Here is a 27,508-nt window from a genome sequence, read left to right on the forward strand (position 1 = left end):
CTTATGCAACCACCTCAGATCTGCCGCCAACTTCACTGGAGATGCCATAGCCTGGGTCCATTCCTTTTTAGCCAATCGCACGATGAGAGTCTTCTCCACCTCTGCCTCTGCTGACCCCATCAACATAACCTGCGGTGTCCCACAGGGGTCCTGTGTCTCCCCCACCATGTACAATATCTTCACCAAAACTCTGTTTGACAAGTTGGACAGACTGGGCGTCACCTACACTAACTATGCAGATGACACCCAGATCCTCATACCACTTTTGGGCAACTTTGAGGCGGGCTCAGCCTTGGTGAACAAGTTTTACACCCTCATTCAGGCATGGATGGCATCCCATGGCCTCTGCCTGAATGACGATAAAATGGAGATACTAATCCTAGGCTCTGAAGCCAACATCCAAAAACTCAGTCCCAACCATGCAGCCTTCAACATTGATAACCCTATCAAGGTGATGTCCATGGTTAAAACTCTAGGATTCTACTTGGACTCCTCCCTCACACTTCAAAAGCAAGTCAACTCCCTTGCCTCCTATACAACTTACACCTGCAAACTAATGCGAGCATCCAAACCATACCTCTCTAACGCTAGCTGTATCACACTAGCCAATGCTCTTATCATGTCGAGATTAGATTATTGCAATGCCTTGTACTCAGGAGCCAACAAATATATTACCGATAAAATTCAAAGACTGCAGAATAACGCCCTAAGAGCAACACTGGATATCCCCTACAGAGAGCACATTACCAAATTCAGGAAAGAGGTTAACTGGCTGAAAATAACGGATAGAATCCTCCTTAAAACAGCTTCTCTTACATCCAAATTCCTGAACAACCTAGCACCTCCTCACGTAGCGGAATAAATTACCAGGAGAACAGCCATTCGCCCTACGTGATCTGCTAACACTTTCATGCTGGAGATCCCTAGGTTCAAACGGGCAACAGCGGGAGGAACTAGCTTCCCCGTTAAAGCTGTGCAATGCTGGAACAAGCTACCACTTAACCTCAGACTAGAACAACCATACCCTAAATGTAGACACAAGGTACTCAAACGGTTGTGCACTGCCGACACATAACCTGACTTAGACTTATCCTACCACTCCTGGCCTCTATCCGACCTTGCACCTGCTGAATCACTCTCTACTTTAGGCAATTGCGCATGTATGGCTATTTATAATGTTATATATGCATATGTAATATAGATATATGTTGTTGTATATTCATGCACCTGTTGTAGATATTTGCTCTAAATACTGTAAATAAACTATAAGAATTCTTGTGTACTGCTGCGCCCAGCTACCTAAGGGTTTGGTGTGCATTACCAAATACATAAACAAACAAACATTGAAATAGAGGAATTTTTCCAACTTAATGAGGGATCTGTTGAATGCTATGCCACGGTATGCGAAACATTCAAAGTATGGGTACGAGGTGCCATCTTGGCCAAGCCTACAGGCCTGCTGAGATCTGTCAGAAACGAACGAGACACTATAGAAGCCAAACTTGAATTACTTGAGTTTGAGTACACTGCCACACACAGCAAGGAAGCCCTCTCCGACATACACATGACGCTGGGTGAATTCAATAAACTCGCTGAGAGGGAAGTCCAGTATATGGCTGCACCAGCTCGGGCTCGAAGGTACGGGGAAAGCAATAAGGCCGGGAAATTCTTAGCCCGGATGAATAAAGCTGAGGGCGGCCACACCCCCATTGTTAATCTACAGAGCTATTCACCATGCACTCCTATTTTAGATGGTTCCTTAAATTAGGTTAATCTAAGTAGCAGAAAATGCTTTTAATAAATTTAAGGTGCTGGGGAGATAACAGTTAACCCTGGCATATGGGCTGTGAGATAAATGAAAACAGAATAAGTTCCTAATGGAGGAACTCCCGTCCCCTGCACACTTTCACAAGCTCAATATTTGAGCCAAACAGTTTAATTTAACTTATGTTCACACTCCAGGTGTGTTGTTGTTCAAATAAAGTTCTTCAATTATTTCAATTTAGGAAAACAGACAATTTTTAGTCTTCAATGAAGGACATCAAGACATAATTCTTTATAATCTTCAGATGTAGATTTATTTTTCAAAAGTGGCCCAACACGTTTCGAGAAAAACACCTCTTTTTCAGGGGCATATTCAATATATCAATCATATCTAAAGAAGGATTTCAAAAAACATATAATTACTTTGTTTGCAGAAAAACTAGGAAAAAATTCAAAAACATTCACATTCATCTTTTGGTATAAACAAAACATAACCCAAATCCAGGTTTTGTTCAATCATGTGATTAGTTCATCATCACATGTGCTTATATAATTCTCATCATTCTATACATGTTTGTACATTTGCATATTAGCATAGACCTTGCCTAATCTCAGACCTCTTAGAGTGTCTTCAATCTAGGTGCATTAGTAACTATATTGTAGTCCTTAACCTATAAAAAGAAGTTTATTTTAGAATAATAAAGAAACCTTCTAATCCCACTGTCTGTGAGGTTCAATATTATTGGCTTTGTCAATTTAGATGTTAAACAAGTTGTAACCAAGTCTTTCAGAGCAATGGAAAAAAAATACATTTTACTCAGAAGTGCATTTCTGCTGTATAACAATAAACACTGGTTTGATTCTCATCATTCTATGTGTGGTCATCAACATGAAACATTGTTTGAATGTCTTGAGCATAGAACAATTCTTGAGTTAATTACTGCAAGCTATCTAAATAGAAAAGCAACACAAATTATTCATGGGAAAACTGGCTAATAAAAAGGTTTTCTCTGCTTGGTCAATTGGTTATTATATAGAATGTGTAGCGAATTGGAACAATCGCTAAGTTACCTTGATGTGGCCTGCATAAATATAAGGATAACGATCAGGTGTAAACTGTAAAGGCATCACCAATCATAGTTATTTAAGATCGAACTCAATGGTTTTATGAACGGTTGTGCAATCCAACCTCAAATTTGGTCCTGAAATGAGGAAAGCAAAAATAGTCTAAATGTGTTGCTTTATTCGGCTAAAAGTGGTGAGTTAGGAGATGGTACAAAATAAGCATAAAACATTTAAAAGGTAGATGACCTTACCCTTCTGGTAGGGCTTAAAAGCCCAATGATGAAATGGGAGGTATAATAACTGGAGGTGGAGGAAATCCCATAGGTGGTATATATATAGGGTGCTCAACTAAACCACTTCAGTGATCTAAAAAAACAGTAATAAGAGCGTATTGAATGTCTAAAAGAAGGGGGGGACCCAAATGGTTTAAGAACTGGACCCGAGCCAAGAAACTTGCTCACACTTACCTAGAAAACCAGTAGTAGAGAAGAAGCTGTTGTTCTTACTTTCGTTCCGGCGTTTGTTGCAGAAACAAAATGGCCGTTATTTATGGGGGCGCATAATGGTGACGTCATCACGTGATTACGTGACGTCACCATTGTAAACAAATAACCGCTAGTGTGGAATATTAGAGAGACAGTAATATGTTGTAGCCAGAACATGCTGGATTTAAGATGTTATTTAAAGTGAATCTCAGTGGAAATTAAGGAACTTATATTGCCGTGTAATCATGCGGTGTAATGTGCGGACCTGCCGCTCATGATGTCATTAACCGGCCGTCTATATGGAATTAAGCTGAAAAGCCCACGTGCAGCCATCAGGCTAATGAGCTATGACTAGGATTTTACAAGTGGTACATCTTCTGATGCAAATAATAAATGGAACCCCAGTGACTTAAACTTAATTAGGGGGATCATAGAGGTTGTAATGTCTCAAAAATTATACATTTAAAAAGGGAGACTGCTGGAATTGGCCAATGGGTAATAAGTTTTTGAAACATAGAGACTAAAATGTCTCCAAAGATTGATTTTTAAAAAGAAGGAGGCTTTTTAAAGAAACCTGACCGCTGTGAGCAGTGGTTTAGAGTCCATAAAATGTGATTGAAGATGTGATTGAAGTACTTTGCCATTCGAAAAAAAGGAAATACATTTGTAAAACCCATGGTTATTACAATTACGGTAGTTTACATACTGATTCTCTTAATATTTACTTCATGTTGGAATTTCCAAAGTGTTCTGTAATCAAAAAGATTTTACTAACATTTCACATTACATGACATTTTTGTACTTAGTCTGTCTCATTAAGGATACTTACATTCTGTAATAGTCCAGACCTTTTGTTTGTACTCCGAAATGTAATCCATGGTGACTCCTTGGATTTTGTACTAGATCATGTAGTCTAATGATAGTTTTCTCACATTTTCTATCTCTCTGTAGGAGACTTACAGTCTAGGTGATACCATCCACAGTGGTAGAGTTCAAGAATAACATAGTATGTCCTAGAGTCTAGAATAGAATCTAGGTATGTTTCAATAATTTGCCTGACTTTCCTTAAGGGTTCACATTTTTCAAAAAAAGAGTTGAATTGTACTGTATGATAGTGTTATTTGGCTATTCAACACAGTCTAGGAATAGCCATCTACTTGAATATCTACAGAAATGGTCCCAAGTAGAAATCTTCGTTTAGGCCCAATGGGGTCATGGCATCCAGTTTGTGTATCCAATACAGCTCTCTTTGTGCCAACCTTTTGGCTAGGTCTCCTCCTCTTGGAGATGCTCGAATTACTTTGAGTATCACAACCCGTAATTGTGAGATGTTATGTCCATTTTCTTTAAAGTGTCTTGCTTCCGGAGATTTAACATTCCCCGTTCTTATGTTGGACTTATGTTCAGTCCATCTTTCTTGCGCTTTGCGTATTGTCTTCCCTGCGTAATACTTTCCACATGGACATTTTAGAGTGTAGACTACATTTTTACCTTCACAGGTTGCAAAATCTCTCAACATTATTTTCTTTCCACTGCTGGGGTGTCTTATATGGTTGCCCTTGATAAGGTTTGAGCAGTGTTGACAGTTGAGGCAGGCATACGTTCCTTTCTTTTGTTTCTTCAGGGTAGTTTGTGAAGATGTTTTCATTATTTCTGCCCTGATCAGGCTGTCTCTGAAATTCTTGCCCCTCTTATATGCCAACAATGGCGGTTCAGGGAATGGTCTGTTGAGATTTGGATCCGATCTTATGAGATCCCAATTTTTATTGATTACCCTTTTTACCTGGTAGCTTTGGCTTGAGTATTTAAGGGTGTGTATTAACCTTGTTGTGTCTTTATTGGGTTTGTCTTGTAATAGATTTTCTCTGGTTATAGAACCTGTACGTAGTATTGCTTTGTCAATGATCTCTTCCGGAAATCCTCTTTTCCTAAATCTTTCCTTCATAGTCAGCTGTTCTGATTGTAATACTATGGAATCTGATGTAATCTTTTTCAAACGGAGAAATTGACTGTATGGCAGATTGTCTTTAAGATGAAGTGGGTGGAAGCTTCCGAAATGTAAGATACTGTCCACATCTGTGGGTTTTCTATAGATATTTCTAATGGACTCTGTATTTTTCCTTTCAACTTGTACGTCCAAAAAGTGGATGCTGGGGTTCCCAATCTCCAATGTAAATGTGATGCCCTCCTGGCAGTTGTTGAGGTATATCAAAAATTCTTGTAGTTCTTCAGTTGTTCCTTGCCAGATACCAAAAATATCGTTGATAAACCGTTTCCAAAATTTGATCTTACTTTTCCAGGGTTCTTTGTCCAATACAAAATTGTGTTTGAAGTAAAACATGAAGATGTTCGCATAAGATAGTGCTACGGAAGAGCCCATGGCGGTGCCCGATATTTGGAGATAGTATTTGGTGTTAAATCTGAAGTAGTTATTGTATAGTATGATCCTGATTAACTCAATTGCGAAAACTTTATGTATCCGAGTTTCATTCTGTCTGAGAAGGAACCATTCCAGGGCCTCTACACCCTCTTGATGGGGTATTGATGTATATAGACTATTGACGTCTAATGTGAACAGAATAAGGTTTGTTTCATCTGTCTGAATTTCACTCAGTAATCGTAGAAAATGTGCGGTGTCTTTTAAGTAGGTGGTAGTTTGCTGTACGAGGGGTTGTAGAGCCTTGTCCAAATAGATTGCCAGTGGATGAAAGATACTTTCTGTGCCCACTAAAATAAACTTTTTTCTATAGGTTAAAGACTACAATAGAGATACTAATACACCTAGATTGAAGACAATCTAAGAGGTCTGAGTTTAGGCAAGGCCTATGCTAATATGCAAATGTACAAACATGTATAGAATGATGAGAATTACATAAGCACATATGATGATGAAGTAATCACATGATTGAACAAAACTGATTTGGGTTACGTTTCGTTTATACCATAAGATGAATGTGAATGTTTTTGAGTTTTTTCCTAGTTTTTCTGCAAAAAAAGTAATTATATGTTTTTTGAAATCCTTCTTTAGATATGACTGATATATTGAATATGCCCCTGAATATGACACCCCCATAAGATTAGAAGAAATAATACAGGCAATCAAAACACTAACTTCAGGTAGGGCCCCGGGAGCAGACAGTCTGGGTGCAGAAATGTACAAGGAATTTAAAGATATGTTAGCCCCAGCTCTGTTAAAGGTAGGGGAGGAGGCGATGGACAGGGGTATACTCCGGATACCATGCGTGAAGCAATAATAACGGTCCTCCTCAAGCCCTGATGACCCCCACAAAACATGGGCTCGTATAGGCCCCTTTCACTCATAAATACAGACGCTAAGATATTTGCGAAAATTCTGGCAACAGGCTATTGCCCTACATGCCCATACTGGTTCATCCAGACCAGGCCGGATTCATACCAACTAGGTCCACTGCCCTGAATTTGCGTCGACTCTTCGGAGTGATGGCACAAATAAACCTGCGTGCGAACGCGGTTGTAGCAACACTAGACGCTGAAAAAGCGTTTGATTCTGTATCGTGGGCATATTTATTTTTGGTCCTCGAAAGATTTGGGCTGGGTGGATATTTTGTCAACTGTGTCTGACTACTCTACACGCGCCCCGGGGGGAGGGTAATGTCAAACACCACCCTGTCGCCACTGTTCCTGCTGGGTAGAGGCACTAGACAGGGCTGCCCCTTTTCCCCCATTTTATTTGCACTCACAATAGAATCTATGGCCAACTACATGAGGCAAAACCACGCACACAGGGGACTTAGGATGATGGGTAAACCGCAGATAATCTCCCTATATGCAGATGACACCCTATTATACATCCGAGATCCTGAGAACAACTTGGCACCCATCATGTCGGAGATTGAGAGGTTCACAGAGTACTCTGAATGCAGGATTAATATATCTAAATCGGAGCTGTTCCCACTCACCCCCAATACCAGAGACATGTCCAACACCGAAGGGTTTAGGTGGTCCCCTGTACGTATTCGCTATCTGGGGATCATGATATCAGGAGACAAGAGCACTCTATATGCAGATAATCACGGGGAACTATTGCAATCCCTCTCCACTAATTACAACTTTGGACTAAACTCCCCATATCCCTTTATGGCCGGGTATCACTTCTCAAGATGTTAGTGCTCCCCAGATTGCTATATCTCTTCTGTAATATCCCAATTTGGCCTGGTAGAATTTTCTTCACAAAACTTAACACGTTAACCATCACATTCATATGGGGAGGGAAGACAGCTAGGCTGAAATGGTTGCAGATGACAGAACCCTTTGCAAAGGGTGGGATCTCAGCACCAGATTAAAAACTTTATTATTTAGCATTGCAAGCTCAATGATGTTCGACCCTAAATGAAAAGACTCATGTAAATATGAACCTATAAGCACCACAACACGAGCCTGGTTCAAGATATATAAGAGAATTGATCGTACAACCCCATACATTCCAGAAATACCGCTATGGAACTTCCCAGGTATAACGCCCACTTTTGACAAGGCACTTCAGAGCGCGTGGGACCCGGATAAACAGTTCTAGATGCGTGACATGTTCCCGGGGGGCAAGTTCTGTGAACTAGCAGACTTTACTGAGGCAGTAGGAGGGGGTATCTTAAACAATTCCAATTTCACAGGATAAAAGCCGCCTTTATGGCTAAGTGGCCCTCATTCCCAGCTGAGCCGACCATTCATGAATACATCTCGACCATGACCGAAGCTGGCGGCCACAGGAAAAGTGTATCAGTATTATATAACCTTATCCAAACGCACTCCAAAACATGCAATAACATTAAAATTACCTAGGAGCGGGATCTGGGGATGGAACTAGATGAGACTACTTGGCTGAGGTATTGCCAGCTGACCAAACAGGTATCCATTAACTCAGGGCTGCGCCTGATCCAATTCAAGGTATTAAATCAACTTCACTATACACCCGCTAAGCTGGACACATTTGTTGATAAACATTTGGGAGATGTCCCAAATGCGATGCCCCCGAGGCAGACTCATACAATATGTATTGGGCCTGCCCACCCATAACTAAATTCTGGGGAGAAGTGGCAGAAATCCTTGAAGACATTACTGCAATTCCAGCCGCACCCTCCCCCCGGAAATACTTATTTGAGGACATAGACAAAGTGGCAGACACCACTAGACGCCTGTTTAATGTGGCATGTGTTGTGGCAAAGCGTAACATATTAAAATGATGGAAATCCAAGGAGGCCCCCAAGAGAATGGACTTCCTGAAAGACTTGTCAATGACAAATGAAAGTGAGGAACAATTCATTATAACTGTGCCGCCGGTATGCCGACCTAAAGACATATGGGCGTTGTTCAGACTCTATTTATGTAACATGCTGTCTGAGGAAGAAAGCCATACACCCTCACCTTGCTAAAACATGCGTGAATACTAAGTCATATGTGAAAAGTTGTGTGCACATCCCCCAATATTGTATTTATTTCTGTAATGCTCTATTTGCAGACAAGTTCAGTCTCGATGTGACTCTCTTTGAACAAAAATAAAAGTTAAAAAAACAACAAAAAACAACAAAAAAACCCCGATATGGCAAATCGATCCCCGAAAGCAGAAAATTGCATACCATACCAAAGTACTTAGAAGTCTTCCCAAACTTGTTGTTTAGGGACCAATATCTAAGGTTCAAGCTGAATTTGTTCCCTACAGGATAAATACTTAATGCGAGGTCAAAACAAACTCAAAATTGTAGATTATGTCAAAACAATACGACAGAAGAGTCATTAAAACATTTGGTATAATTCTGTACAGAAATTGATGAAATAAGAACACAATTAATGATTGGAATTACCAAAACCTATGTGTGTAGAACAGCAGAGGAATGGTGGTTGGAGTTATTGAGAGGCCAACAAACGCGATTGACATTAGGATTGGTGAAACTATTGTTGGCAATTTTTAAGAAAATCAACAACTTAAAAACTAAAAAACCACCAAGCAAATAATGAATGAGAACTTGATAAATGAAAATTAAATTAATTTTGTTTTTTCTTTTTCTTTTAATGTATTTGTGATCAAATCAAATAACTCGACTGTAAGATCGAAGGCAAAAAGTTTGTAAACCATAAACCAAAGAAAGCCGTAAAAAATTAAAAAATCGGGAAGGTTGCCCTCTTAGAGGAGGCCCACATTAAGCTAATTGAGAACCATTCAGTAATGGCTCAGCTACGTCCCTGAGGATTCAAGGTGCTTCCATTCCCCGTGAGTATTTACACCAATCCAACATATGCTTCAGGAGGCACTATAGTGGCCACCCCAAGTACGGCCCCACCATACGTCTCACCTCCTGAGGTATCGACCCACACAGGGGTAAGTGTGAGAGACCTAAAGGTAGCATTAGCCTTGACACGCAAAGAATTGGCAAGATTAAGGGCAGCATGTGAAGCCACAAGGGTGGCAGAGGTTCTATGGGACTGAAGATTAAGGGAGAGGTTAGATAGTTTAGTATTGGCTCAGAAGAAGGGAAGTGCAATTAAGAGTGAGTAAGGAAAGACGAAACTGGAAATGCCACTAATACACAAGGGCGCAGGGCGACCCCACTATGTACCCTGGGCAAGAATGGACAAAAATAATCTCCTTAATGCACTCCCACAACTCACAGCGGGGGCAGGGAAATAGATCAACACATTCGAGAAAAACACAGCAGGGGTACCCTCAGCCATAGGGGACATTAATAGCTTGTTAGTAGCAGCACTGGGAGATCAGGCAGAGATGGTGTGGATTAAAGCTGGGTACCCGGGAGTAACGCAATTAACTATGCCCATGATGGAGAATCATTCAAATAGATTAGAGTGCAATTATGGGATGTGCTGCAACGCACTTTCCCATACACCCCAGATTTACAATCAATAATGCAATGCACAATGGGGGGTGAGGAAGATGCTGCGCAATATATTCACACGGTTCAAGAGATGAAATGGCAGCGCCTGGGATCAATCAACATCATTGTTTTATTTCATTATAAAAATAGGGCTACCCAAGGGAGTGCAGAAAGCGCTTGATAAGATAGCTGGGGTGGAAGCAAAGAGGTGGCCCGAGATTCAAAGTATCATAGTGCACCATTGTAGGAGGATCAAAGAGCGGGAGAAAGAAACTGTTCAGAGGCGACAGGCAGAGGAAGAAAAACTGGTTCAAAATAAACTAGTGAAGATAGCAGCGGTAGCAACAGTGCTGCCCCCACAGCAGACAGCAGAGGAAGGGTGTGTCTCCATTGCAGTCCAGGCCAGGATAGCAGCAGTTTGGTCTGACGGCGGGCAAGGGCAATGGAGAGGAAACCAGAACTTCTTGGGAACCCCAGTGGCAAGAAGAGAAGCAATAAGGACGAGGTGGGTTTCGAGGGAATAGTGGAGGAGGATTTGGAGGTCCAGCACCAAGGGGTGGTGGGCCTGGACAATGTTGGATGTGTGGGAGGTGGGGACATTTTGAGAGAATGTCACAGCAGGTACAGAGGGAATTATAATTACAATCAACAACAGTATGAGTACCCCGACCCAGGTAGCCCAAAGGGCCCGCTCGTGGAATGAGTTGAATACCATACGAGATTCACCAGGCCTATATGCAGTTACCTCCCCAAATCCCTGGCCCTTACCACCCAGCACACCAACAACAAGCAATGCAACCACACCAGCCCCGCCCCAACCAGCAGCCCGCCGAGAGCAGACACCCTTTCGCAACTACACCCAACTAAGCAGTGGCCCCGTATTAAGGAGCTACCGTGGTGGGGGGAAATCCTTTCTCATTACCTGTGACAGACACATACCCTGACTAGGACAGCCCCCAGAGAGCACTTGCGTGCCCAGTCCTTTCAATGAACGTGCATCCAGAAGAGCAGCCACTGGTGGAGGCAGATATAGGGAATAAACAATTCATCTTTATGGTGGACCCAGGAGCGGAGAAGTCATACATTAGTGAAGGAAACTTCCTGCTATCAGGAAAGACTCTTGGCACGCAGGGATTCTCTGGGGCTGTGTCAACGGTTCCTTACACAAATGATCTAGACATCAAGCTGGGAGGGAAGGTTGTGCGAGCTCCCCTCCGCTATTCGGAGAGTTCCCCTGTCAACAAATTGTACATGACAATCTTGTTCACAGTCAGAGGGATTGTCTGCACCACACCTGGCATGTGTTCCCTCCGAGCAATGCTGGTAATATATGCCATGGCCAGTGAGGTGGCAGTGAGAGGTATCCCCGTCAATCCTGACATGTTTGTTTATGGCATCAGGGTGCTTGCACGAGCTGTCCCCCACATTAGCAGTAAAGAGTGGAGGGCACCCACTGACTTCATTTTCCGACCTGTAGTGCTCCCTGAGTTGGTTGCAGGCACAATCCTAACAATCCTAACATTAGATCTGGAGGGCCTAGTGGTATCTGCTAAACGGATTGTAGTGCTGGGTACTGACCTTCACGGGTGCCAATGGTGTATGGTACTATGCATTGACCCTAATGTGCCCCTACAGCAATTGTCTGATGAAGAGCTTTTCGAGGATGGAATAATGATGGGGAAATTATCCTCGAGATTTGCATACCGTGTGAGATAATGGTACAAAACAGGAAAGTGCAAGCCCCCTTATGGCTGTTGTTAGTGGGCCACACCCATTCAGTGAGATAGATTTGTAATACGTCCCCACACATTTATGGACCAAAAACCCACACGATGTACGAATGTTCAATGAAGGCACACCTGTAAAAATAACACTCAGACCAGGAGCAATACCCCCTGTCCAGAGAGGTGGAGGAGGAAATTCAGGAAACACTGCAGGCCCTTTTACACCAAGGGGTCATAGTGCCCTCCACCTCACCATGCAATGCGGCTGTATACCCCATTAAAAAGGAAACTGGGGCAGTTGGAGGATGATCCAGGATTTACAACCCCTTAATGATATTGTACAAAAAGAGTTTCCACTTGTTCTCAACACGGCATCCATTTTGTGTAGCATTCCCAAGGAGGCTATCCATTTCACTGTGGTCAATTTGAAGAATGCATTCTTCTCAGTACCTCTCCATCCAGACTCACAGTAACCTTATAGCATTCACCCTGGTTGGGAAGCGCTATGAACACTGTTGCCTGCCCCAGAGGTACTGTGAGAGCCCCAGTATTTTTAACAGGATATTTCATGAAGATCTAGGGAACATCCAAGTGCCCAGCACAATAATTCAATACGTAGATGACCTATTGATCTGCAGCAACAGCGAGCAGAGCTGTCGAAGGGACTCCATTGTATTACTACAATTGATAGTAAGAAAAGGGTACAAAGTGGAAAAAGCAAAACACCAGTACTGTCAACTGGAAGTGCTTTACCTAGGGCAACTAATTTCCAAGGAGTAGATGACCTATTGGTCTGCAGCAACAGCGAGCAGAGCGGTCGAAGGGACTCCATTGTATTACTTCAATTGATAGTAAGAAAAGGGTACAAAGTGGAAAAAGCAAAACACCAGTACTGTCAACTGGAAGTGCTTTACTTAGGGCAACTAATTTCCAAGGATGGTAAGCAGATAATTCCTGACAGGGCAGCTAAAGTATGTGCCACTCTCAAGCCACTCACAGTGAAGGATATGCAAACATTCTTAGGATTATACAACTATTGCAGGGCCTGGATCTTAGACTATGCAGCATACACAAGGCCTCTGTTACAGGGCCATAAAGAGGCGCAGAAAGAGAAAAACAAAACTGAATGGACCCTAGAGGTGACAAAGAGTTTCAATGAGTTAAAATAAATGATTTCAACAGCACTTGTCCTTGGCACCCTTAGATTACGCACAGGAATTCTACATTTTCTCCCACTCAAATGGCACAATCATGACAGCAGTACTCACACAGAAAAGCATGATTGGTCATAAACCACTAGCCTATTACAGCGGCACGTTCGATTCTGTCATGCAGGGACAGTTTGCCTGCGAACAAGCTCTTGCTGCTGCAGCCATTGCTATTGAAAAGAGTTCCACAATAATCATGGGGTGCTCAGTAATGTTATACGTAGAGCACTCCTTTTTTGCAATCCTAGAACGCTCCAAGTCCACACTCACCACACAGAGAGCATCAGCATATGAAATCATACTTGCCTAGCCCCTATATCGATGTTGTACGGTGCAAGACAGTAAACCCTGCCATGTTTCTCACTTAGCCATGCACGGCTAAAGACTTGCAGCAGCATGATCGTCTTCCCCTTCATAGGATGCACAATGATATCCCCAAAGCAAAAGACAACCCCCTAGAAGAGGGAAAAGTGCTCCTCATTGACGGGTCAGCATCAATTGATCAGGAAACAGGTGAAAGACATGTTGGGATGGCACTGGTGCACCTGGAAGAAGGAGAATACGAGACACTGGTCATGAAAAGACTACCCATGCATTACTCTGCACAAGCAGCTGAACTGGTAGCGCTCATAGAAGCCCTGCAGGCCTCTAAGGGGTGCTATGTTACCATCTATTCAGATTCTGCCTCACCACGGTACATGCAGGTATGGCACATTGGAGAAGAAGGGGATTCCGAAGAACAGATGGCTCACCAGTACAGCATGCAGCCCTGCTCAAAACATTGATTTCCGCCCTTGCAGAGCCCTCTCTAGTGGCGGTCATCAAATGCACAGCATATACACATAACACAGACAAAATCTCACTGGGTAATGCCGCCGCAGACGCAGCAGCAAAAGCTGCAGCACATCTCCCAGTGCAAAAATCAGCAGAATATGTCATGACCACAGCAAGCACGAGGCCAGACACAGATGCATACAACTCTCCCTATTGCACAAATACTTGAGCTACAGTGTAGGGCGCCCACAGAGGTACAGGACATACAGCTCAAACGTGGGTGTGTGCAATCGCCCATGTATCTCTTGTGGAGACAGCAGAGCACAGGGAAGGTAGTAATGCCCGTGGAATGACTGCATACCGCCTTTGAGCAATTGCATGTCTGATCTCATAGCTCTAAACAACACATTGCCGTGGATATTCAGGAGGACTGGTTTGTCCCAAACTTACAGGAACACCTAGCAGCGATGGTGGTCCGATTCACAATGTGTCAAGTGTTTAGTACAGGCATGACACTGAGAACACTGAGAGGTACAATGCCACGCCCTGTGGGTCCATTCCGTGAGCTGCACATTGATTATGCAGATATGGGAGAAAGGTGCAATGGAGCACGATATTAATTGTGGTGGTGTGTCCATTTTCCAAACGGGTTGAGGCCGGCCAATGTGCCCAACCAGGTGCCAAGTGTGCCGCTAAATTCCTTGTCACAGAGATATTCCCGCGCTGGGGAGTGTGTGACGTTCTAAGGTCAGATAATGGCACTCATTTGTTCAACAAGCTGTTCAAAGAAGTCACAGCCCTGTTAGGAATAAAGCATTGTATGTGCTCGATTTACCACGCACAAGCCAATTGAGTGGTAGAGAGGATCAACGGCCTCCTCAAAAGCAGACTATCCAAACTATGCAACACATTAAAAACGAATTGGGTGTATTGCCTGCCCCTAACCCTATTCCATCTGCACACACAACCCAGTAAGGACCACCACCTGTCCCCCCATGAAATAGTGACTGGCAGGCACATGTAGACACCCTAACACGTGTTAGAAGAGCATCAGATGCTCGTAGGGCAGCAGCAATTCTGGGGGAAGAATTCAAGCAGTACCTGTTCCAACTGATACAGGCAATAAGGTGTAACACAAAACAAATAGTCCCACCACACACCGAAGAAGCACAGACTACAACTGCCCCACAAACGGACACCACCCCTGCACAACCGTTGTAGCCAGTGGAATTGGTCTATGTCGGAAGCTTCATGCGGAAACGAAACAACCTCAGGTTCCACGGGCCCCACGAAGTAGGGTTTTCCACCCTTCTCGGAGTAAAGGTGAAGAGGATGAGATATTGGATACACCTCTCAGATGTCCGGAGAGCCCCAAAGGGCACCACACCACGCGTCCAGACAGAAGAACACAACACTACCTCAAAACCGTAGCTCTATGCTGACTATATTAGTGCATGTGAGAAGTTTTACAGTACATGCATTGCTGCCAGAGCACAAGCTACGTAAACTAAAACTCTCTCTCTCTTTCTTTCTTCCCCACCTCCCACCCTTCCCGTTTTTTCCAAAATCTGCAGGTGCAACAATGATGGAGATGACACCGTTGAGAGATAATTTGAATAATGTAGGAATAGTTTTAATAGTATGAGGGCACAGTTATGACTGCAGCCTTGATTTTACAGCAATTCTATTTACAATAATGATGTTTGCATTGGGATTTATTGGGAACATCTTTTATCTGGGCTGGCCATCTAAAGGAAGAGTGGCAGGGGCCTACACGCAACTGGAACATGAGTACACCCATGAATGTTACTAGATTACTTCTAAATGGGACTGAACTACCCTCTAATGTCATTGTATTAAATTCAAATGTAACTGAAGCACCACCCACTGTCCTTAGGTTTACCCCTATGTACTCCACAGGAGCTAAAACCGCCCAGACCCCTACGCCCTTCCCTGTCACAATAATAACATCTAGCCCAAGCCTGAACACGAATGAAAGAATGAATGAATGTATAACAGTAAATATCCCAGAAACAACCACTATGACGATAAATGGATCAATGAATAATGTTACCCTTCCAAATAGTAGCATCTCCCAAGCCACAATATGCAATAGTAAAATGTTCCAAATACTAATGCCAAGTAAACAGGTCCTTATGTAATGCCAACAACTGAAATATTACCAGAATCACAATGCTAGTAGGAAAAAGGCCTTTGTTGCATAGTAACAGAAAGAAAAGGCAAGCGAGCCAACATAAATATGATGCATATCATGGCTTAAGATTAGATGCGGTGGAAGATATTTGGCATCCCGAACACTTGGTACTCTGACATGAGTGCAATGGGAAGGTTGTACGACTAATGGGAGTTGCTACGTCTGTTCCTTAATACTGCATGCATCTGGGGCACACAAGGTCTTAGTACCACAAGAAGTGCCCATAATAGAGACCCAATGGTCGATTCATCTTGCGCTATGTAGGATCAAAGGCCCCTTCCAGGCAGCTAACGTTCACCTACAACTAGTTGATCCAAACCCTCGAAAATGTAAAACGAGTTCCACCAACCCCAACTATTTTAAGGAAGTGCACCTGGCAATACAAGGGGCAAAGTACATGAACAAAAAATGGCAAGAGACAACTCTCGTGTGTAAGGCAGAAGGTTTCATAGGATATCCCGAAAATAACACTGGCCCTTGTAGAACAAGCACGCGCACAGACATGGACAGAACATGTCACAAAACTGACATGGATCACAGCAATCAAGAAGCCAGCAAAAGTGCACCAAGAAGTAAACTACAGACTGTGTTTTAAGAGCAACAGAACTGTCTCAGTGGGATCAAACCGATGATGTAACAGAACTATACTAATCCCAGATCTCAGAAAAGGCACCACAGCGCTGATGGATTGCTACTGGGTCTGTGGTCAGCAAGTGTACTTGTACCTCCTGTCTTCTTGGAGGGGCTATCGTTTGCTTGCAACGCTGCACTCAGCCCTTCTAGTAGTACCAGAAGAACACTTGAAGGGAGGACCCTTGCCTGATGAAAATCACACAGTGCCCCTGACAACAGAAGTACTGCCCACCACGCCACACCCAGACTTCTGCATTCTACCTGAAGAGGAACTTCCTGATCAGCTGAGAAAAAATAAACAGTCCTCAAATAATTTATCTGAAGACTCATCTGACCTGCTTGCACAGATACCCGTTGAATACAAGCTCTATAACTCAGCAAAGACATTTTTTGCATCCCTAATACCCAGCATCCAGACACGAGCAAATGCAAAATGGCTCCAGATAATCCCATGGGAACTGATCCAGCTGGCGAACGATACTGAACAAGGGTTCAATGTCATAAAAGTGGAACTAAGAGCCCTAAGACTAATGACTATGCAAAATCGCTACGTACTGGTTCTCTTGACAGCTATGGAAGGTGGTTTTTGCAAAAAGATCGGGAGTTCATGTTGCACATTCGTACCTTCTGAAGATGCTGAAAATGGGACACTATCACACGTCATTGCAGCAGTGCATGAAAGAGGGGTGAAAATGAAAAAAGAAGCTGGGGTCCAGGAAGAAGACTGGTTCATCATGACCTTTAACTTGGTCCCATCATGGCTTGGAACATTGGTAAAGATGCTGGTCCCCATCGTAGTAGTTATCCTGGTGATCATTTGGATGTGCCAATTGGGTCTCCGGTGTTGTGCCAAAGCGGTACCTAATAGCGCAATGATGATGGTCAGTATTGGAAATAATAAGGTACCACATGATACAAAGGAAGTAGAGATATAAACTGAGCAAAATGACCGCCCTGTTCACCACATGGTCCCAATCCCCATTGGCGATGTAGTTGATAACTTGTATCACACAACCATTGTCCCTCCCCCTGATCCTGAAAATTATAAGGAAGTGTGGGTAGACCTGGTGGGTGGGAGAGGATGCATTTACATGACATATACACTGGAGCAGTATGCGCAAAGGGGAGAAAGTTTACGGCACGTATGTAGAGCATGGATGCCAATTAAGGGAACATCTGCATGGGACGAAGCAGAAAGACATGCAAATGAACTTAAATATGGTCAGGGAGAATGTGTTACTGTAGGAGTAACGAAAGGGGGGAATGTTGGGATGGAAATGAGTATATCCCACCCTCCTAGGCACTTTCAGGTGAAGTGAAAACCATATGAGGTGATGTAGTTTATAAGGGGGGGAGTAAACCGCACTATTAAGCACCATGTAGAAGCACTGTAGCGCCAACAGTAGATGCACGGCACTAGAAAACACATAGCACATGACTCCATTTTGTATAGGCCTAAAAGGTATAAGCTTGCAGGATCGTGCTGGTCACAAACCCAACTCACTAGGCCCAATCTCATTAAGACAGAATGAATCCACATAGCCCCATTCCCACAGAGGTCCAGCCCCACACCACTGACCCGAACCCCACACCTTTGCATTCCCTGATAAGCAAACTACCCCCTGTCCCAACACATATCAAGTGTCGGCAGAAGATCTAAGCATGTGCGGCTGTATTTCTTAAAGCATGAAAACACCTCTCTTGTAACACAAGATACAGGTTGGGATAAATTAAAGATCAAAACCCCGGACGGAGACCTTGAGTGCGGGAACTGCGGTATCAACTAAGCCCTGAATGTGTGGGTCAGCGTGACTGTATTTCATATCCCTTCCCCCGAGCACCATTTCCTGTGCCGCCCAGATGCATGCCACAGTGATGGCATAGGGAGTTTAGCGTGTTAGTTGAACTGAAACAATGTGTTATACGAGCAACCTGACCTTCACCCAAGACTGCGATGAGCCCAGCTGACCCATGTGGATCCTGATTGACGACAACTAACCAATTGAAGCCTGCCATCCCCTATGGGGCAGGCCCATCCATTATGCCTAACAAATCAGTAGTATTAGTTCGTATTGTATACAATGACACCACAAGGCCCTTTAAGCTTTGGCTCTGCTTTAGAATAACCAGAGCACTCTCGAGCAGCAGAGTCCTTCGCTGATATTTTGCATTCTGTGCAATTAAACCTTTATTATCCTTGCAACGCTATCCCCTGGTCTATTCCCTAGCGGGTTGTCTTTGTTCTGGAGTCTGTGTAAAAAGGGACTAGCTAAACATACTCAACGCTAATTATTAGCTTAATGATATTTGGGCTTCTCTTTTTGTTCTCAAGTCAGTTAAGTTCTCAGATTGCTACTTGTGTTAAATGAATGTAGGCCCCTGATTTTAATAAACAGACAGTTGTTTCCCTTCCTTGAATGTAGTGTAGTGTGGAGACTGACGGATACAATTTTTTAATTGCCTTGTAATCAGATTGCAAATACACATTCTCCTTTTGCAATTTCAGAAGGAATCACACTTTATGGTCAGGTTGATTTACATTGTGATTAGGTGCTTTGCAATTCAGCTTAATTAAACACATAGTACTAGCATGCTTGTCAAAGACAACTATTCAGTAAGCATTGAACATTGAAGTAAAACTAAAGAGAAAACGAGAGGAAATATAGTGAGTAATTACAAGTAAGGTTAAAGGTTTCCACATGAAGACTGCCATACTCATATACTGTTAGTGCCACTCGTATCAGCCAAAATTTCTCCTGATTATGAGTGGTGGTAACGTGGTGCTAAACTCCATTCATGGAGTCCCACAAGAATTAATTTGGGATTTGGAGGAATAACTGCCGGTAGTAAAGCCACCTGCGGTAATTCCCCTCATTATTTAAGGTTAAGTGGAGGAAAAACCTCTGACCAATTTCTGGAGGCATATCCTTCACTTTTCCTACAAACTCATAGTATGGTGGTATGGTAAAGGTGACAATAATTATGTTACTGCCACTTCATCACCTCACCATACTCGTAATGACCCCTATAGTCTACTGCCTACATTACAAACTATAGAATCATGAAGGCTGGCCTAAATCCCACTTTCTTCACACGAACAAAACATGTGATCCTGGCCAAATCACTTCACATCATTGTTTACTTATCAGACAAAACTATTATTGCCTTGAAATTATTCTTTTAGGTATACACTACACAGAGACTCACTTATGTATATCTAAAGACTGCAGTGTTGCAATATTTATTATTTTGAACATTTATATAGTGCATTCACATTCTGAAGAGACTCTTAAGTCACTCAAAGCTACATCAGTTTTGAGCCATGGTTTTCACCTTATAGTTTAAGTGATAAAAGATACTACAATATAAATGATACTACAATTGTGATACATCCTCTGGTGTCCTCACAAAAACCCTACCTAAAGTCTCCTCCCAGGTGGCAAGGGAAAAGCAGACACTTCCTGATCCTAACCCTGGGAGCGGTGTTAGCCGGGAGGATCACCTGAGAGGAGCAGGGGCCCTGGGAAATAAGAGAGCTTTGTGGGATGAGACGCAATATTTGTCAGCCTCAAGGAAGGGAATATCTTTAATGCCGGAATATGTAATGGCTTTTTATTTTCCCAAGCTGCCTGTCAGAATATAGATGAAGATAACCATAGGCAGTTTTATTCAGAAAGTCAGAAAAATCCTCTTAAAATCACTGACATTTATAAACATAAAAGCCCCTATGCGTCCCAGATATCTAATTCCAATAATCTAATTCCTGATAACCCATACTTTTCTGTAAAGTCAAATAATATTTGGACTCCTCATAGTACTTTTTTTTTATTGTGTTTGGTTTAATCACAATGTAAAACCTTTGGAAATTGAAGAAAATACATAATAAAACATTAAAGCCAAACTGAACAATAATTAAAACAATTAACATCCGACAGAAAACAAAAATTTTGTAAAACCCAATATAAGGAGAAAGAGAATAAATATTTGATAAATCTGAATTATTAAGAGGTAAGAAAAATAAAATGTTGATGCTGCATGAGGAAAGAAAATGTAACAATAAAAATATTAAATAAAGTCTAAAACAAAATCAGGATGTTCTGTCAAATGCAATATTTTTGGGTAAAGCCTAAAATTTGGAAATGAGGATAATGAGTTCTTCAAATTAATCACACATAAGAGAAGGAGCAGGAAACCCAATACATTATTGTCAAACAAAAGAGAATACAGAAAATAAAAATAATTCACATAGTCTGGGTTATCAATAATAAATCCTACAACTTGGGTTCAATGATTGCAAGAAGATCAATCAGTTTTAAAAGACGTTATTGACTATTGCCCCCCATACAACATTTCCACAGTGATTCCATGGTAATGTGTGATTGAAAAAGGGGACTCAACTCGAAAATTCGAGCTCGAGATACCGCAAAGTATGTACAATAAATTACCAGATGTTTAAGAGTTTCACATTCCTCATCAGAGCCACAGAATCGACACCAACCAGAGCCGATAATTCCCTGCGATCTATTCCAATGTTTAGTTCTTGCATGTGTTGGTAATTGATTTAGCCTGAAACTAAGGTAAGTTTTTCTTGCAACTGAGGAGGGAAATTGAATTAGGTATTTTGGACGATCCCCCCATTTTCAGCGAAAGGAATTATATTCGTAGTAGGATGATTAGGTTCCGATCAAGTCAGACATGAGACACCAATGGAAAGTTTCATATGTTTTCTTTTGCGCAGGGAGGCACATAGACATTGACACATGGATTTCATTATTCGATTCAAGAATTGACTCCAATTTTGCAGTTAATTTCTTCAGTGAACGAATACTTGGATTGTTTAGAATTTTTTTGAGCTCAACATAAAGAGTATTTTTAGGTGTATTGACCATTTTTATGTGATTCTTTATGTTTCTCCAGTTTCTCTTTACAGAGAGACGGAGTAAATTAATCTCATGGCATAGGAGGGCGTTTTGAATAGATTGAGCTAATCCCAAAATGGTCTTCCACAGTTTGCACTGTAGAGCATCAAGAAACACATCATTTTCATAAGTACAGATATCAAGAGAATAAAGAAGAATCGGTTCAACTTTAAGTAAATAAAACTGAATAAGAGGAAGTAAAGAGAACATACAGTGTTTGTAATGAACAATTTTCACCTGTGAGGTGAGAATTTTAATTTTATTGTTTAAATAGGTTTTCCACATGGTTAAAGAATAGGTGTCAGTAAGAGGGTAGCCTAAATATCGAATCAAAGGAGCATAGTTAATAACAATCCCATGTAGAGACCAGAGGTATCAATAGGTTTGCGTCTACCACTGGCAAATGCTAGAATAAATGATTTCCCTGGGTTGACTGTTATATTGTGTGCCGTAGCAAAAGCAGCAAAGAGATCAAGTTTTTTTTGTAGACCATAAGGGGTTCTATCAAAAAATAAAAGGTCATCAGTGAAGCCTATCCAGTCCAACTTAATAGTCTCTAATCGAACAGTGAAGACTGTGTGATCTTGCCAAAGTGTATCTATGCCATGAAGGTACAAATTAAATAGGACTGACGCCATATTGCATCCCTGCTTGACTCCTATTTCGGTAGGAATAGAATTACCAAGTGCCCCATTGCGATTTAAGCGCACGCGATAAGTGGTGTGTTGGTGCAATAAGGCAATGAGGGCAACCAGAGTAGGGGAAATACCAAGATGTAACATTTTAGCCCATAGGATCTCGCGAATCACGCTGTCAAAAGCGGCTGTAAGATCTAAACTTGCCCCGTATTGCAGTTGGAAGTAGTACTTGGGGAATAGGTGAACGTGATAATGATAATTTCATAAAGGAAATTGAATTCTATATTATGGACTACAAGCCCCATAAATCCCCAAGTACTGGGATGAAAAAGATGACTGCAGAGGAACAAGACTGCCAGTCGCAGTCAATTGGGAATAATGACCCAAGCCTGGGGAGGACTGGGAGGCATAAAAAGCCCCCTCAGGTGCAGGATATGGGAAGGAGAAGCAGTAGAAGGTGGGGTAGTTTTCCTACCTCCGCGAAGCAGAAGTTGTGTGGGAGTAGAGATGCCAGAACCACAGTGGGGTGTGAGGTCGATGCTGGTCCTGAGAGGGTCCTCATTGATCCAGACTGTAATTGCAGAGCTGGCGTTGCAGGAAGAGTTGGGAGAGACGACTCTCCCTCTGAAGAACGCAGAGGAAAGCACACCTTTTGACAACTTTCCCTCTTGTTTTGCAAGTACAGCTGGCAGGTGAGCTCCGGCGCGTTGTTGGAGCCAGGAGAGCCCTGCTGATGGTAGGAGCGAGCCGCAGATGACTGCGAGGGGGTCTCCCCCCGCATATAGTGGCGGGGACATGGGATTAAAGAAAAAAAACAATGTTCTGGGACTTGACAGATGTTTTGAGGTAGATCTGTTTACTCTCCCCTGCATACACCCCCAGATCGCAAAATGTGATGCCTGCTACCCCTTCATATACTCAGTGCAGCAGGTCAGGATCATGTACACGACATACACTTTCATTCACCCAACATGCAGTTTTATTCACCCGTGCATTTCTACAGCACTCAGACAACTCCTCAACTCCTTGTATGCATCCATACATAAAACCAAACATTCATACATGCATACATACAAACAAATTACACATAAACATTTACATTTCACTTACCTCCTGCTTGCACCATCAACATGCCAACAGGATCCAAGACTACTATCCACGACCAAGAGGCCCGCTTCACACAGAGCATGCTGGCTGACAGAAGAGGAGAAGACTCCTCTTCTGTCACTCAGCACGTCCCACTTTAGTAGTTCAATGATGAGAGGCAGCAGGGTTGACCTTCCTACGCCCTTCCGGCCTCTTATCTTTGCGCTCTGCACATTTTTGCACAGGTCACAAAGGCTCAAAAAGGCCCACATGGCTAAACATTGAAAAAAGAAAAACATAGGAGGGCCACACCCATGCTCAGAGACAGGCAGCACAATCCCCTTGCATGTAATGAACTGGCCAGCCTGCTGCTTAAGCAAGGGGACTACACTCCTCCACCCCCATCATAGACATGGGCTACCAATGGTTAGGTGGAGTTGTGAGTGCTGCCTAACTATTGACCTGAGCAGTGAAGATAACAGAGAGATGGTGTGCGAGCAGGTGTCACGCCACTTACCTGGAGACCGGGATCCTCTGCTCCTACTCGCTCTCCTCCCTCTTGGCGGATGTACCCGCGCTTCCGCCTGCGGGGATCCGCCATGGGGAGAGCTTCTGGGGTTCCCATCGGGAGTCCTCTGAGCATGCGCGGGAGACCAGGGTCTCGATTCCGCGCATGCGCAGTTGATTGGGCTCTCTCCACAGCAAGTGCTTGCGTTCCGAGCCTCGCTTTGGATGTGCCGGCACCCAGTAACGAGGCGGCTTGCGTTTCAAGCCTCTCTCGGGTGCCGGCCATCCTATAAAGCGAGCCTCGATCAGGAGCAAGTCGCATCTCAACGCGGTTTGCCCTGATCGTGTTTACGCTTGTTTCGCTACCTACCTGTTCTGGCTCTGCTCTGTCTCCAGCTTCAGCCTGAACCCATCCCTGGGTTCCTGCCCCTGCAGCCTTTCTGGTTCTTCTCCCTTTGGGGTCTTGGGGATCCTGTTGGGCTCCAGAGTTCTTCCCTGGGGTACAGTTTAGTTTTCCCTGGGTTCCCCTTCTTAGTCCTTTCCAGTCCTGTTCCTGGGTTTGTTTCCCAGACCTGTTCTTGGGTTGGTTTTCCAGTCCTGTTCCTGGGTTGGTTTCCCAGTCCTGCTCCTGGCTTGGTTTTCCAGTTCAGTTCCTGGGTTGGGTTCCCAGTCCTGTTCTTGGGTCAGGTTCCCACACTCTGCCTGAGTCATCGCCTGTTTCCTTTGAGGCATTGAGTCTCCCAGCTGCTTTCAGTTGGATCTACCATCTGCCTGGCATCCCTGTTCCTCCAGTGGTTGCGGAAGTTCGACTCTACCATCAACTTCGGACTTTGCAGTCTTTGGACTTTCAACATCTGCCTCTCCTGTCAGTGCTTGCACTGTCCTCACTCCACGCAAATCAAGAGAGTGCGTCCCGTGGCGTTGGTGTCGTGACTTGCCGCGTAGTGAAGAGTAATGGACCTCTGTCCACAAATCACCCACAGGGATGAGTAAAGAAACTCCCTGTGCGAGCTTTGAGGCCACAGGTGTTGTGTTTCTTCGTCAGATCTGATGACGTCCTGGACCCCGGAGGCTGTTAAAGGGAAGGTAAGATTAGCACAGGCAGACACAAGACTGGGATATGCAGAAACGTGTATAAATCTCTTACCTAAACCCAACCGGGATGATTCTGGGGTGCCGGGGGCCTGGTGCGAGGGAGAGCCGTAGGTCTGGACAGCCGTGTCAACCGTAACCCAGATGGTAGTGGCTGGTTGTGACTAGGTGAGCACCTGAGTTTGCCACTTAGCGCCAGTGGCCAAAACCGTAGAGTCAAGAAAGGGTGATCCGTAAGCAATCCGTTAATCAAAAGCCGAGGGTCCAAAGTAACAATATCCGTGCAACAAGATCCGAGGAGTCAGCAAGCCAGTCCGTAATCCGTAAGCCAAGGTCCAAAAATCCGTTGTATCCAGGTATCGTGAATGCTGCAAAAGCCGAACAGAGTCGTGGAACAGCTGTGAAGCGGTGATGGAACTCAAACTTCCCGGTTTTATGCGTGCCGGCTCTTGATCACGTGAGCGGGATTCTGGGCACGTGATCGGGAGAGCGCCGCGGAACCAGGAAGTAAACGCAGTCGGGTGTTCCAGCTCGAACGTAGTCTCCATGGGAGTTGCCAATGGTAACGAGGCAACAAACCGGGTCGGACCTTCCGCACTGCCCGCCCTCGTTGACCATGGCGACTCCCTCGCACCCTAGGTATGGAAATGTCCCGTGAGGTGGTCTGCAACCCAGGGGCAGTACCTGTGTGTGCTGGTGTGACTGTGCATGGTGGCGGGACTGGTTTGTGTATGACAGAGCCCCCCCTCAATGGCCCACGACCACGTGGGCAGGAAGGGTGATCCCGGTGGAAACGTGAAACAAGCCTCGGGGCATGGACGTCCCCAGCAGGAACCCAACAACGCTCCTCGGGGCCAAAACCCACCCAGTCAACAAGATACTGGAGCCCACCCCTGACAAAGCGAGAACCCAAGACAGCAGAAACCTCATATTCCACGGAGTCACCCACCGCCACCGGGCCAGGCGTAGACCGGAGACGAGTAGGTGCCGGACAGGACTTCAACAAAGAGGTGTGGAATACGGGGTGTATGCGCCAGGAAGCAGGGACTGAGAGTCGGTAGGCTACAGGGTTGATCACAGCAGTAATCTTGTACGGGCCCACAAAACGGGGTAAAAGTTTGCGACACCCAGGTAGCCTAAGATGACGGGAAGAGAGCCAAACCCTGTCCCCCACAACATAGGAAGGTGCTACCGCCCTCTTTCTATCCGCCATGGCCTTCATGGATTCCCGGGCCTCCTGCAGATGAGTAAGGGTCCGAGCCTGAACAGCCGATAGGTCGCGGGCACAGGCGACAGCAGCAGGGTTGTCAGAGGGGGCTAGGTCCGGGATAGGTAAGGTGCGGGGATGCTGGCCATACAATACAAAAAAGGGGGAAGAGCCAGTGGAGGAATGTGTGGAGTTGTTATACGAAAACTCAGCAAGATGTAGTAAACCGAGCCAGGATTGCTGGTGTTGCAGGATCAAACAACGTAGATATTGTTCCATGGCCTGGTTCACCCTCTCAGTCTGGCCGTCCGTCTCCGGGTGGTAAGCGGAGGAAAAGCGGGAATCTATACCCAGGAGAGCCGTAAGAGCTCGCCAGAACCGAGAAGTGAACTGGGGCCCCCTATCCGAAATAATAATCGTGGGCAACCCAAAGAAACAAAAGACCGATTTAAAGAAGAGATCGGCCAAAGCTGGGGCAGAAGGGATGCCAGAACAAGGAATGAAGCGAGCCATTTTGGAAAACGAATCGACCACCACCCATATGGTGTCGAAACCCTTTGTCCGGGGCAGGTCGGTTACGAAATCCATGGAAACTGTGTGCCACGGCCTGGGGGGTACAGGTAACGGAAGTAGAAGCCCCAGTGGACGCCCCCTACGATGCTTACACTGGGCACATATAGCACAGGTGTTAACATACCCTTCAACGTCGTGTTTCATGGAGGGCCACCAACACCAACGCCTGAGCATGTCCAACGTGCGTTTCTGTCCTGGATGACCATTGATGGCGCTATCGTGGGACCATTTCAGAGCAAGGTTACGAGTGTCGGTAGAAGGCAACCACAACCTGTTTCGGATATAGGGCAACCCTTCATGAAACTCTGGATCCCACTCGGTGACCTGATCGGGATGTTGTGAAACCCATGTGCGAAGTGAGTCCAATAGAGATAAAGGAGGGGTGCAAAGGCAAATAACATGTTGGTTTAACAGGGTTTCTGGAAACACAGGTAAGGATACCCCACCCGGAGAGCGAGACAATGCGTCCGCTTTCCCATGGGACAGACCGGAACGATGTTTGACCTGGAAGTCAAAGGCCGCAAAGAATAAATGCCACCGCACCTGCCGACTGTTAATACATTTGAGCGAGGCCAGATCCTGGAGGTTGCGGTGGTCGGTGAACACCATGACTGTGTGCTTTGCTCCCAACAAATGATGCCGCCAGACCAAGAAAGCATCTTTGATGGCGAGCAATTCTTTCTCCGTGACAGTGTAATGTAGTTCCGTAACAGAGAATTTCCGTGAATGAAATGCCACCGGATGCAAATGACCCGAAT

This window comes from Ambystoma mexicanum, chromosome 9 (genome assembly GCF_040938575.1).
Source record: "Ambystoma mexicanum isolate Mex_15411 chromosome 9, UKY_AmexF1_1, whole genome shotgun sequence".
In the NCBI taxonomy this organism is placed as follows: domain Eukaryota; kingdom Metazoa; phylum Chordata; class Amphibia; order Caudata; family Ambystomatidae; genus Ambystoma; species Ambystoma mexicanum.